Here is a 15564-nt window from a genome sequence, read left to right on the forward strand (position 1 = left end):
GCTGCTGCCATGAAGACCAACAGGCCGGGCAGGAAACAGGAAACAGGAAGAAGAAGGCAGGACATCCTGTTCATCAAGGTGTTAAGCATGACATCACGAAAGCATCACTCTTTAATGAAGAATACCTGATCAGAGGCCAAATATTCTGTCGCTCTGCTCTTAAGTCACCTAAGCTCAAATACATTTCTATCTATGTTTTATCTCTGTGTGTGTTTTTTTCTCTGTCTTTCTGCGCATCTGTCTTCACAGTTTGCCTTTTCAGCCCTCACACTGACACTGTTTTCCAGACTGCTCCATCATCCCAGACATCAAATCCTACCCTCTTCAGTGTGAGAATAAAGGAGAAAAAGAAATACACGCATTTTCATTTGAATATACACCAGCGACAACCTCACAAAACTCAAGAAAAAAAACAAAAAACACAAAAGCACAAACATTCCAACGCGCAAACAGACGGAGACGAGACACAAACTTGAACGCACACACACACACACACACACACACACACACACACACACACACACACACACCTCCCAGACACACAGCATATACTGACAGACAAACACACAAAGAAACAGCAAACACAAAGCCCAGCACAGCCAGAAGACTACTTTATGCAGAGATATTCTAAAGTGTGTTTTACAATACAATTAAACATCAAAGGCTGATATATTCCTCTGTGATCTTTAACACCCCAGTGAACAAACCCCATACACCCCCATCCACTTACAGCGTACAGAGAAAGTTGCTGAACGTCCCCGTTAATTACTAGATAGAGACTTTGCATCATTACGCAAGAAACAGGACATATTCAAATATATGCATTCAATCCACCATAAACCATTCAAGGACTGTGTTATTTACTTTAGATTATTACTTTATAAGTTTCACGAGTAATTGCAGCTCTTATGAAGTCATACAGACGGTGCTCCAAAGGCACAGAAACATTTGGGTAAACATTTCTAATATGCACAACAGTTAGGACAAAAAAAGGAGGTCTGTTCAAAATGAGTAAATAAACACATGAGGTTGAGCCCTACACGTTTCATTTGTACCAATAAAATGTATAAAAAAGACATTTCCTTCCATGTAGCAAAAGAGGGAACACCTGCCTTGTGCAATAAACAAGAATACAACAAGCCCTTGAGTTATTATAAAACTGAGGTATTTTTATCTGCTTATAAACAGGCAAGAAAAGGAGTTATTCTAATCAAATGGCTTAACATTTCTACAGTATTTGTGTCAGATAAATTTACTATAAGGAGAGGTTAACTTTATTCTTTGACATTTAGATTGTTGTTGTTCTCTGTTATATTTATTTGAAAGAACGTTAAGGATGCTTTATTATTTATTGGATATACAGGGATGTCTCTTGACAGTTTAAGATATTATATGCTCCTTATAAATGAGGTAAATATGATTTTCCACAATTGACTCTTATATTACCTTCTTATTTGAGCCAAAGGGCATGAAGTCCAATTACAGTACTTTAATATCTACCTGCAGATCTTGCCAACCTGCAATCTGCAAATGAGTGTTTTACTGATGTTTAGTGAGCAAACTCTGCAAACCTTTTCAAAATATTTGAAACCATTAGTGAAAAGAAAACTTTAAAGCATAGCAAAAGGGGCCATTAAATTATTTGCTTAAACATAAATGCTTCTGATGTTTCCATTAAGAATAATGTTTTCATAGAAGGAGGGAATCATGAAATGTGCCTGCTGTACAGTATTACATGTCTATGCTCTGAAGCAGCACAGTGGTATACTTTACTACTTAAAAAAAAGGAATTATATTGGACATTTAAGATTAAAGACATAAGCAAGCAGCAGCCCATCCTATCTACGCTGATTTCGTCTGAGCATTTTCAAAGCACATGGCAAAACCCTGACCATGGCACACAATGTGTCCGTTCCCTTCACTTAACTAAAGCTCTACTGAGCCCCTGGTGTACAGCAAAGTGCCCTGACAATCGGCTCAATGCCCGAGCCAATCACAGGGACACGTGACCTTCTAATCCCTCTCTGTGTGAAGGGGTAAGAGTTTGTTGTCAGTGTTGGTTTTGTGAATCAGCGGCCAAAATCCCAAATGATTTGTCATGAAGGAGAGGTCTTAAGAGAATAGGAGAAACAAAAGCAGCACGGGCCAGTTAGTGTGGGTGTCGGTGTGTGTATGTGTGTGTGTGTGTGTGTGTGTGTGTGTGTGTGTGTGTGTGTGTGTGTGTGTGTGTGTGTGTGTGTGTGTGTGTGTGTAACAGAAAGACAGTGAGAGAAAGGAGGCAGACCATGCTTTTGCCTCGACATTTGTGTGAATTTGTGTGCGACTGCATACGTGCGTGCATGTGTGTGTGTTTGTATAGGGTCTCTGAGATTACAGAGCTTGGCTGACAGAGTCCTCTGTGTGTAATCGTCGGTCCACATGCGAGCGCTCACCTTCCACTGAGCGGATTAACCTAACGCTAAATCCCAAGAGAGCAACAGGCCAGACAGGCCACACAGAACAACTTCATTGACGATGGGCAAAAGAGAAGGCCATGCGTAAAATCTTTTGATAGACTAACACCCTTTTATATAATTTTTGATGAGTAAACAACTCATATAAAACAGCATAAAGGATTATAAAAAGTGATGGAACAATGGAGAGAAAAGTACCCTTTTTATGTAAAATTGATCTCACATGTTGCACATGCTTTATATAGGCTGTATCATTTTTTTTATTTCTGTAAGTTACGGCTGTTTATGCAGCACGAGTCACAAATTAGGTTGATACGCTGCAGTAGACAGAAACACTTTATCACTTTAAAAATGTTCTCTACCTTTTCAAATATTGCACTAATAGGCCATTTTAAATTGAATAGTTCTTATATATATCAAATGTGCTGTGAATATCAAATCATATTTAATCGTTCTGAGAAATTGAATACAGCTCTACATTAATAAAGAAATGTAACTTTAAAAAAAGGGAAAGTTATTTATGTCTGTACTTTAATTGCTGTTTAACTTTTTAACAGATTCACAAGCACATCAGTATATATAGATATTAATATGTGCTTATATTAATGAACATGAGTTAAATGCACACAACCCAGTCAGTTCCAAAATCTGTTTAAATTAAAATGAAATGTGTAATTTTAAATTCCATAACCATCATTAGTTATTCTGCACATTTCCTCAGTGGGCTTCAGATTCATACTTTAAGTAGATCACAAATACATCCAATTGGTTTTCTAAAGCTGCAACCTGTGACCGTTGCCACAAGTTAATTATGGTGTCATTATTAATCTCTCACTGCAACAGGTTCAATTGAGCCACAAGACTGAACTACACTCACTGAATAATTATAACATTCCCAGTGTAGTGAAATAAATCTAAACAATCTGAGTTAGAGAGAAAAAAAATATTATATTTTTAAAACCCTAACTCACAGTTCTAGTGTGCATGAATTAATGCTCAAACAAGTCTAGAAAACTGTGTTCTCTTGTATTGTAGTTTGTAAATGTTTACACCATTCAGTCTTTTCTAACATATTTATGAAAGTTTATTTATGAATAGGTCATCCTTATTCCATGTGATTATTGTGATCATTAGTGCACCACAGTTTTGTCCGTTAAACCACTGGTACATGATAAATGTAAATATGGCCAGCACATGGGCAGTGAGTTTCCTTGCATTATGTTGCTTTAAGCTAATTATCTGTAGTAAAAGAAGTAACAACTTAAATTGTCTTTGAAAGAAAGTTTCTTATCATATTATTTAATCAAACGTGTATACACCAGATAGATTAAACACTAGTTTAAACTAAGAGTGTAACTTCCCATGTCCCCCAAGAGAAGAACGCTCTGTGTTATGTTATATTATTAAGGAGGGCAGCGCCTTCAGGAGATGTGGCTTCGGGGCTGCGCGCCTGCATGTGGACATGAGAAAGCGCCACAAGGTCGAGACAACAGTAACACTGCCTAAAACAAGAGACAGACCTTGAGTAGCTCCTAATAGACCATAAACAGCTATTTGATGTCAGCCTCTTATTATATGACATAGCTGTCACCGGCATAAGTCGATCGGGGTCCCAACAAATCAATAAACGCACTCGCTGTACTTTGTTGAGGAGGAAGCGCGCATCAAAATAGACCCTCAAGTTTCTCTCTAAAAGACTCAAAATACGGATCATATGATGCAACGACGTGTCTTTGCGAGTGAGTGTGAGCGCGAGTTACTTACTTTATTTCGCACGGAATCTTGTCCGGGTGAAGTGAAAGAGACAACAAGCGGTCCGCCGGTTGTTTGGTCCGGCCGACTGACAGGACGGTGGAAGCTGCTGCTGGATGGGGACGGACTTAGCCAAGACGCACTTAAAATCCAGGAGCGCAACTTAGCTGAGGACGTCGCCGGGAGGAAAAAAAGTAATCTACAGTACGTGGTAGGAGTCTCTATAATGTCAGAGACAACTACTCTCTCTCTCTCTCTCTCTCTCTCTCTCTCTCTCTCTCTCTCTCTCTCTCTCTCTCTCTCTCTCTCTCTCTCCCCTCCCTCTCCCTGCCTCTCTCTCTGGTCGGACAGTGTCTGCTCAGCAGGCGGCGGGGACGCTTCGCCTGGTCTTTCTGCGAGGTGCCGGTGAGCGCAGAGGGACCCGGTGGAGCGGTGCTGGTGGAGGTGGTGCTGGTATACTGGACTGCTGGAGGTCTGGATCTTGATGGTGAAGCAGAGAGGCTCTTTCTGTTCATTCCCACAATCCTGACCGAGTCTTTCCCCAAACCCTCTCCTCTCCCAGTGCGACAAGAAATAATCGATTTTTTTTTCTTCTCTTTTTTTTTTTTTACTCCTGAAAGGGGGCGGGCTCACATTTCCCAACTCTACTTTAATGAAAGAGGCACGGCTCTTGCTTTATTATCGCGCTAGCCCCGATAGAGTGGACGGACAATTAACTGCTCAGAGAGGACCACTCGAGGAAGATGATGGGGGATGTGTGCTTAACTAGTGAACCAACAGAGAGTACGTTGCGCATCTTTCGCTGATTTACAGCTAAATCCAGCCACCAAAGTTGATGTTTTTGTGTTATTATGTTTCATGCAGAAAAAGACAGAAAAGGCAAATCTCTATATGAACGAATCTCATTCTCTCATTTCTCAATTAAAGTAGATCGAACTTGTATAGCTTGTTCAGTAAACCACCAATTATACAATCATTCAGTTCTCAACAGATTTATTCCATGTCTGTGCAACATGAATGCGGCCTCCAGTCTAAGTCTCTACAAACTTTCCACCTCCTGCACGCTGCCAATCATCCTCCAGGACCCAGCTATCTCCCTCAGATAAGCCCTGACACAGACAGTAAGCATGGGGGAATTACCAAGCCTTTATCCATCCAACCAAATTATTTCAAAACATCCACTCTATTAGTGTGAAGATAACAATTAGAACAGCAAGTTTGCCACTTCAGATAAGGCCCAGACAGGCAGTCTGTACAGAGATGTATCCCAGATAGGCCTTGTTATACTGTGGTTCTATTATACTCACATTATATGGGCGCGGTATCAGTGTAAAGAATGGTTCTCTTGAAGAGCCTGTTACCCCCATACACCATCAGTTCTCACTCATGGGTTTTCATCAATCCATTATCAGAAAAAGAAAATACTTCTCGCTTATTAACACATTGAAGTCTGTTTGAAGTCATCTTTTTGGGTAGTTTTACATACAGTTTATAATAGTTTACCATTTTTATAGTCAAATAATTCAAGGACGACGTTGCCCCTTAAATTCAGCTCGTCGGGATGACAGCTTATGCTGAGTTTTCATCTTTTCCTCATCTTCATTGTATTGGCAACTGAGCACCATTCACTTTTTACTGAACATGTTAGTCTTGCCACACTTTTTTTTTGTCTAAATACAGACACATAGCAACGCATTTTCCCAATGAGCTTAAAGCTTTGCAGCACATGCCTGTCACTACAGACTGTGTGAAGTGTAAGTGGACACCAAGCAGCATCCTAATCTTTCCCTTCCTTAGTAGTTCACCTGTGAAGCATAAGCCACGTATGCAGCCATTCACCCAGTCAGTCAGTCAGGGTACGAAATGGCGGGACATGAAATCAGTTAATAAATAAATCAAGCTCGCTAATCTGCTTGACGGGCGGACATTACAGCTTGTAACCGAAGCCGCTGGTGTCTGATGACTCGGGATACCACCTTCACATCACTTGACCCTTTAATCTTTAATAGCATTTCCTCTGCCCTCCCACCCCCCATCCCCCCACCCCCAGACCTCCATAATGATCAATAAGTTGTAGTCTGTTAGACACAGTGGGTTCATAAATGCAACATGGCAGATATCAATCCCCTCACATATCAGCCTGTATGAAGCATACATATTTGACACCCTTTGTAGACAAGTTCCTCCGTTCAGATATGTACGTGCTGCTGGCAATCGCATTAACATGTTACCGACATATGGAAACCTATGGGTGCCTGGATGATCGTACTTACCACGTTCAATAGTCCTTCGTCAGCCGTCTTGCGTGCCCCTCAGTCTCGTAGATTTCAGCGCTGCCTGTCAGCAATTCATCTGAGAGGTTTTTTCAGTGTTCACAGTGCTTGCGGTTGTCTTTGGTTGTCACCTGGGAGGAGAAGTAACACATGGTAGCATGAGGAAGAGAAGAGAGTGAACCTGCCGGTAAAATGGTAATTGTTTGCATGCACTTTGCACATAGTGAGCTGAATCCATGTTAACATATATGTGTGTGTGTGTGTGTGTGTGTGTGTGTGTGTGTGTGTGTGTGTGTGTGTGTGTGTGTGTGTGTGTGTGTTTAATGTCCATTTGAAGTACAGAGAAATAAATGGGGGGAGGTGGATTGAATATATTTGAATGGTGAGAAATCATTAAACGAGGCAAACACTGGTTCATGCATATTCATAAATGACTGTCTAACTTGTCTACAGGGATAAACTTATAGTGAAGGCATACTAACAGCCTCCTTCTATGCTCACACATATAATGCAAAGTAGGAAAGACTGAATGTATATTTTGCTCTTGAGACTACAAAGTGGGGGTCTACGGCTAAATGTGAATATGATAGAAAACCAATTTATTGTTACATTATAATATGTCATTCACAGTGTGTCACATTATGCCGTTTACAGCTGATACATTTAAAATGAGCAACAGAATAAGTGTGATCAAACAAGCAGAGCGTGCTCCAGGTTAAATATTGTAAGTTGTTGTATTTGTGTTATCTTGAGCCAAATGATGTTTCTCCTCAATTAAAACAAACTAGATTATTAGTCTCTTGCTATCCAAAACTTTCCCTGCTCAACTCATCAGCCAGTGTCCCTCCCTCCTAGACTTGGAACATGCAATCCTGAACTTATGGTATGATATGTGTGTGTGTGTGTGTGTGTGTGTGTGTGTGTGTGTGTGTGTGTGTGTGTGTGTGTGTGTGTGTGTGTGTGTGCGTGTGTGCGTGTGTGCGTGTGTGTGTGTGTGTGTGTGCGTGTGCGTGGGGTTGACAGTCTCATCAAAGCCTGATGGAGAAAAGTCAACAGTTTGCCAATACAATTATGTAATGTCATAGTGTGTATACACACACACTTTAGGCTTTTGGGTAAATGCAGTTTTGCAAGGTTTGGCATTGACTGCGCATAAAAAGAGAAGAGGGGAAACTGCGACTGCATGTTAAGTCAAACACATAAGTGCGGTTCGCTGATATTGATCTTGCTTGGATTGTTTCTTAAGCCTCTGCTGGCAGTCACTTCACAGAGTGTGTCACACACACATGCAAAACAGCTAGCCTGAAAACGTGTGTGCTTTTTTGTAACAGAGGGAGAAAGAAAGGAATGCCTCTCTCAAGCAAAAGATAAACACTAACACATTTCCAGGGCAAACAGGAACAGCCCGGGCTCACTGCAATCTGTTGTCGATCACGCTCACGTGAAAACACAATCTGCCTGTCACAGTAGATGATGCTGTCAAGCACTCTGCCTCACTGCTCCTGAGAATTAGCTCAGTGCTTATTACAGAAGCTCTACAAGACACATGGAGTACTTGTTGTATATCAGATATGTCTGAGGATGCTTCAAGCTTTATTTGGTATTTACTGCTTTCAGTCATTCTTCCTGCGTTGGCTCCCTAATGAATTTGAGAGACGTTTGGTGTGTTGACAGTAGAGTGATGCGACATGATGTGACGACCAAGCTTCACAGGGGTAACAGATAGACCTGCAGGCCAATTTAACTCACAGGCTCAGCTGGGGATCTATAGATCTTACTTCTGCACGTCTGTGTGTGTTTGTGTGTGCGTGTGCATGGCTTCAGGGTAGACCTTTATGATTGTTTGAGGGACAGTCTCAATAACAATATTTTAAGACTGAAGCTGTAATAAAGCATGGTAATATTTGATTGGGATATTATTAATAAATATACTAATTATCATTATTATTAACACTATGAAAAAGATGTAATTAAATTATGTGTTCGAAGAAATACTAGGGTGGCTAGACTGAAGAAATTCACAATTAAGTAAAATGAAGAAGAAAAAAATACAAATACAAATTTATATAATGTTATATCAGCACTTAATGAGACCTACTAAAAGCCAGTATCAGCCTGATAAATAATTGTATGTGTGATCTTCTACAAGTGTATGTGTTATCTGTGTTTGAGAGAATAATGTATCTAATAGTCTCCATTAATGTGTGAGTGTTAATGACGTTCATTTTGTGCAGGACTTGATCAGCCTGAAAATCGGAGTTCTGTAATCAGGAAAACCATACCTACTTTAGAAGTAATCTCACACTTAGTAGGAGAGATGTGAGACATTTCCCTACCGATCTCTGTGTAAGTCAGTGTTATATTACACATTATTCTCAGATTCTTATTAATAAGGTTTATAATGAAACTCAGAGGGCAATATCATCAGTAATTACAGTTGCATGAATTGTACCACTGTACAGTATAATTAGGGGAGCGAAGGTGAGAAAATCAGTTTTAATTAACTGAAATCATATGTCCTCATATTGCAAAATATAGAAAATATAGAAATTCAGAGAAGTATTTATTTGTACACTCAAATTAACTTTTGTAACGTGATCTTCACCTTCCTAATTTTGGATTGCTAGCAATATTACCTTCATAATTCTACCACTGAAATAATGCAGTTTTTGAGTCAAGACCATATATAATGTATTAGCACCTTGTGGTTATTACCTTTAACAATATTTGTATTTGTAAATATAATATATTTTGATATGTTATGTAGATAAGTTAACTTGGAAATTGAAGTCATTCCGAAGTCGTAAATGACATACATAAATACAGTTTATTTTATTTTCATCAGGTTGACTTGAGAAAAAAAGGAAAGAATTCACACTACAACAAACAGATTATTGACTTGAACATTAAATGATCCCACATCTCATTAACTTCAATCCACCTCAGTATTTGTAACTGTTTTTGGTCAGCTTCAATTCTTGTGGTTTTGTAAGTAAGAAAAAAAGCAAAGGACAAAAAACGTTATGTCTACGTTTCATTGGCTGCTGTGTTCTATAATGGCATGACTCATTCTTCCGTGGTGAAAGGGGAACTTGCCAATAACCTTTCAATAGATCTAGCTTTGTGACATAGCGAGCTGATCCTATGGTATCCACGCAATCATCTACGCGGGGCATAGGAAATGAGTCAGGCACCGTGACACTGTTTACCTTTCAAAAATCTGTGCAGAATCTGTCAGTTGTGTCAGACTTTGGAAGCCGTATTTTCAATAACATGGTTTTTCTGTGTGGTTTGGCCATTAACGGTCTGGCCAGCAGTGAATTCACTGTACCATTTCATATATTTCCTTGTCCTTAGAGTTCAGTTTCAGAACAGCACCCTTTTGGATCAAACCATACAGAACAGACTTGAATGCAATAATAACAAAGTCAGAAGGCCTCTGAAACGGTAATAGACATGTAACGACCCCTTACCGAGCGGTGTTAAAGGAGAGACGGCGCTGGTGATTTGCATGTGTCTTGTTTAACCAACAGTATTCTGTCTGTACACCTTTCATGCATTATGGATGAGGCACAAGCTGAACAACAAGCTCTGCCTTTGTTCTGCCTGATGCTCCAGTTACATCATAGGAAAAGCCCCATGGTCCTGTGACTGCGCTGACTGGCGGAGGAGAACCAGTGCCGCTGGCCGAGCTGTTGATCAGACCTGTTGCTTCTTCACTTTGTATACTACCTTGTATATTTGAATATGTCAGACACACACACACACACACACACACACACACACACACACACACACACACACACACACACACACACACACACATGCAGTGGCACCTGCTATAGAAAATCCACACTGATCTTTGTGCTAGATATGACACTTAACATTTTTACAACCAGACTATGTCATCTCTTGAATTTAATGTTTGATAATACATTGTTTGCGCAAGACATAGCATGTTGATATTTAGAAGTAAAAGCATCTCTTGACATAAATTATTTGATTATTCTGATTTGATATTTCCAGATGAAATATCTTGATTAAACTGTCAAAACTGCTTTAGGATTTTACAATCAAAATGCTTTAATATCCTGTATGTCATATCTGTGACAGGTGCCATCAGTTCGCCACCTGCTACATATGTTAAGCACATTTTGCCTGCAGAGGTGCGTTCAGGCACTGCTGTGTAATTAAATGTGCTGCCTGCAGGGGAGCTCTGCATCTTTCTCAGCACAGAATAAACTAGTTTAATGCATGGGTTAATTGGAGGTTGAACCACTATTTTTTTTCAACCCTACATTATTCTTATTCAGTGGGTCGCATAATAACATTTTCATTCAGAGAAATCATCTAAAAATGTAAGCAAAGTGATTTTATTATAACAGAAATTAAATATCTGTACCAATTATCCCATGTAAACCATTTCAAATGTTCTTATTTCAATTTCCTTCTTTTTTGTATTCGTAGACTCCTCTCTCCTCCTCTTCCCATGTCTTCTCTTGCAACTGTAATTGCTGGACCTTCTGTCTGTATATCAGGGGCTCAAAGTTGTCTTTGTCTGCACTAGATTGCTTCATGCGAGGGAAAAAAAGAAACTCACTAATGATTTTTCCTCCTTTGTGGTGGAATGGTTGGAAAGTAATTCCCTATGAACTGCTCCAACACAGGCACAGTTATTTCATTGTTCTTGCTGCCCTTTCTCTTATTGTGCGCATAAAGGGGAGATGCCAATGATAGATTTGTGTTTGTGTCTGTGTACAAGGGGTTCCCACCGGTGTTTCCTGAAGTGGTGCAAAAGCTGTGTCTTAATCAGTGTTAGTGTTAAATATGCAGAAATGGAATAGATCCCAATTTCCATGAACAACATGACAATGTGTAAATTATATGAATCAAAAAGTGTGAACTTAAATTATATATTTTTTCCCATTTAAATGTGGTTAACATATTGCTCAGCAGAAACATGACAGCCTGGTAGTTTGTTCAATGTTTCCATTTACCTGACCTGTTGATTTAGACGGACTTGGACACGGGAGACCGCTGTTTGTTTCCCATTTCCTATTACTGTCAACATTGGTTTTATTTAACCGTTCAACAAACTTAAGCAATGAAACACCATTATTTTTCAATTCAAACCACCCTCTTTCCCCAACCTTAACCAAGTGTGTTCTGTGACTAAACCTAACCAAAAACCTCACTAGAGTGGTGGCTGATCACAAAACAGCCATATGACGATATTTAATAATGTGTGTTTAGAAAGGCAAATTGATACCAGATCAGAATACAGGTTGTTTTGGAAAGCAATTGCAATATTTGTTCCCGTTTGCTCGAGGTATAGTTTTTTAACTGTTTTTTAACTGCCACTCCAAGAGAGATGTGGACTTGACTCTATGATTCCATATCAGGACTTAGCATAAGATCTGATCTCTTTTTTTTTACTGATTATGTGTTAGACTAACAGGGGCCTAACCTGTATATGCTATAAGTACAGTCATCATTGTTTCCAATTCCCATAGTAACCATGACACAGCAGAAGTCCCTCTTGCAGCTGTTGACCTCAACCAATTCCCCTGACAATTAAAGATCACTCAGCATGGCTATGCAACTTCTCCCACACTCTCAACAAGCAGCTGATAGCATCTCACTGTGAAGAAAAGCAAGTGGAGTGGAATATAATGTGTGTCTAAATGAGGGTTTCCCAGCTCTGATGCATAAACGAGGCCTAGCGACCATCACCGCAGGCCCCCGTTACATGGTGGAGATCGGCAGACGAGCGGCAGCGTCTTAAGCTCTTTGTGCCTCCAGGATCACCCCCGACTCATTCTTATTCAGACATGATCAGAGGGGAGGCAGGCAACTGAGATTAGCTGTAGATCAAAGAAGCTGCCTCACGCCAGCACTCGTGTTTTGTAGATTTAGGCGGCCCCGGCACACAGGCGTTGTATAGTGACGGAAGAGAGCGTCATACTGTTTTCTGGCCTCAACAGTGCTCAGGGGGGTAGATGGAAAGAGAGTTTTCATACATGAGGCTGGATCGCTGCTGGAAATGTTCCAAAATGAAATAATAAAGACAAAAGAAGAGACTGAATAATGAGAGAAAAATGACTATGCCAATGACAGTGGAACAAATCACAATTGAAACTGCTTCCATATGTATAATAGGTCTTGGTTTCAGTGATACTTTGCTTTACAAATGAAATGCACTTTCTACAGTAATATACTTAGATAACTATAGACCATCTGGATCAGTGGTGCCCATCAAATAACCATGGAAACTAACTTCTTCTACTGCTATGCTTTCTATCAGCGGCTCTAACCTTCCCATTTATTTATGAATAACATTTGATTTAATCTAGACTCACATATCAGACATTACCAGTGGAGATGAACAAACATCCCCCTATACATCATGAAGAACAGCAACAATGAAACTAACAGCAGAGTGTGAAGGTGAAGCGACAGGATGAGGAGAGTTTCAAAGGCAGAGAGGCAACTGCGTAAGAGCGCTCGCCACCCTACAGAGAAAGATAACAACGCGTTTCCTCAACTCCGCTGACCATCAAAGCCGTGGAATTCAGGGGCTGAAAGGCTAATAAGTGAGGACTGAGCAGTTCCTGTAAACTGGGTCAAAGTTTCTCAGGTCCTGCTTTTTTGGGTTAATAGCAAGAGGTCAGGTATAAAATAAGCGACATGAGTGTACGTCAACGTATATATATATATATATATATATATATATATATATATATATATATATATATATATATATATATATATATATATATACATATATATATATATAAATATATATATACACACAGTACATATTTACTTTTAATTTCCTCTATTTTAGCTTGTTACAGTATTATTTGCTCAGAGAGGGGAAAATGAAAATGTTTACATTTTCATTATTAGTTTTTATTGTAGTTGTAGTTTTTAGTATTAGTTTTTTTTGTAGTTGTAGTAGTAAATCTGGGGCGACTGTGTCTCAGTGGTTAGCATGCCCGTCTTTCAATCATAGGATCGGTGGTTCGAGCCCCGGCTCCGCTAGTCCATGTCGTTGTGTCCTTGAGCAAGACACTTAACCCCTAATTGCTCCCCCTTGCTGTGACTACGGTGTATAGGGCAAAAATGTAAGTCGCTTTGGATAAAAGCGTCAGCTAAATGAAATGTAATGTAACAACAATATTTGTCAATAGCACAATAAAGCTATGGGATGCAAAACCAAAATAAAAAAAATAAATTCACTCAAAGTACGAGCATATCAAATTCAGGAACAATATTACTTCTCCTTTCATTCTATCCAAAAGCTACAGTTAAATCCAATGTTGAAGGAAAGGTCCAACAGAGTCATTCACCACTCATTAAAATCAAACAAAGCCTTTGCTTTAGTATGAAATTCCATTTGGTTGTTTTGGGACAAGTGCCCTAAAGTAGAGACCGTTTCCAACTCCATCTGGTTGGGAATGAACAGCACTGTTCATTTAATATGACAAAAGTTTTCTCCTTTGTTTCTAAAGTTTGCCCAACATGTCTTACTTCAACACAGAACTGTGTGACACATATTGCCACTGAAGTGTGTAGTTGCCACTTAGGTAGCTACCTTGAGGGAGTGAGTCATTTCTAAAGCAAACAGCATGTTAAGGTCATGCTCTTTTCTCTCGCTGATAATTCCAGATTGTGCAATGAGATGTTCTAAGCAATTACCCCTAAAAGTACCAGTAATCTAAACTGACTGTGAAGAATTAGAAGCAGAGAAACACAATATAAGGTTCCACTTTAGCGACTGAAACCATTTGTCTTGCCTGAGAGAAATAAAAGTGTAGACTTTAAAACTTAAACACACACACTTTCAGGCGCTTCAATAAGTGATTCACCAAGTGCTCTTCAGAGGTGATTGGCAACAGCTGGGACCTGACTCCTCCCTCAGCTTCTCTGGTGTCTTTTGACTTTGTCAAGCACAGGAAAAACTCAAAGTTAACACCGATTAAGTGTATCTTTTGGCCTTGTTCATACTGGTATAGTCTTTTCTGTATAGGGCAACATGACAAAGGAATCATTCACTGAATCCAGCAAGGCTATAATGAAACAATTAGGCAACAGCACATTCAAATAAATTTCCGTTCAAATTGAGCAGCTCAAATATCAAAATGATCGCTTAATCTGTTAAACATGTCATGACCCACTGTGCGGAGCATGGTTTTAAATCCTGATAGAGAAAGGTTTTCCACCACCAGAAAGAGATCCAGGGGAGAGGGAAAAGGGAAGGGAATAGGTGTCCTGTGAAAACTCACCCGTGCTGTGTCTCTGCTTCCCCAGGAAGTTAAACCCTGCAGCACCAGCTAAGGCCCAGCTCAATCAAAGGGTTCAAAAGTAAAAAACAAAAACAAAGACAAATAAAAGAGATAGTTGACTAAAAACAAACAAAAATAATAGCAAATTGTCTGAAATCAATGTCCTGCATGTGATAAAGCCAGACCAGCTGGCTTTGCATAGAAACCCCCGATTTGGGTAGTGTGTGCCCCCGATCTCTGTCTGAACTGAAACCGGGTCTGGTTCTTTCCAACCACCCCCCACAGCCCCCGCCCCCTACCCCACTGTCCCTGTTGAATCCACCTGCCCCCATCAGTCCTCGATAAATTTAGCCTTCTGAGGGATCAGTGACACCCAATTCCCCCTCCAACCCCATTCCCTTACAAGCACACACACACACACACACACACACACACACACACACACACACACACACACACACACACACACACACACACACACACACACACACGCCAGACCTTTGTCAGCACAGGCATATATGCCCTGGATGATTGCCCCCTTAAGAATGTTGCCATCTTCACAGTGGCAAAAAAAGACCCCCTTTATCCCCCTTCACACATCCACAACTCGCAACTGTACTGACAACATTCTTCTTTTGAAACAGAGCTGTTACAGAAGGAGCTGAATAAGTATGCGCACTTTGCACACACTTTCAATGTGTTTCTTTAACCTTTCTGTCAACATTTGACAGAAAACACACTGTACTATATTAAATGGGCCAGATCTCTAAGAACTGTATTATGGGCAATTGCAGATTA

The 15564-nt window shown here is 39.9% G+C and overlaps 1 protein-coding gene across 5 annotated transcripts in view; it reads right to left on the reverse strand.

The window, feature by feature from the left end:
* mef2cb (myocyte enhancer factor 2cb) overlaps positions 1-14912 on the reverse strand; it is a 70624-nt gene extending 55712 nt beyond the window's left edge. For 4 of the 5 annotated variants that reach the window (XM_079221976.1, XM_079221975.1, XM_079221974.1 and 1 more), the window contains exons 1-2: positions 14767-14912; positions 6479-6609 (exon numbers count right to left, since the gene is read on the reverse strand). The gene's annotated coding sequence lies outside the window, so the exon portion shown is untranslated. Of the gene's footprint in view, positions 1-4217; positions 4615-6478; positions 6610-14766 lie in introns of those variants that run through there. The other variant, XM_079221973.1, reaches the window with a different exon arrangement.
* Between the last annotated feature and the right edge of the window lie 652 nt (positions 14913-15564).

The sequence above is a fragment of the Taurulus bubalis genome (assembly GCF_910589615.1).
Source record: "Taurulus bubalis genome assembly, chromosome: 8".
NCBI lineage: Eukaryota > Metazoa > Chordata > Actinopteri > Perciformes > Cottidae > Taurulus > Taurulus bubalis.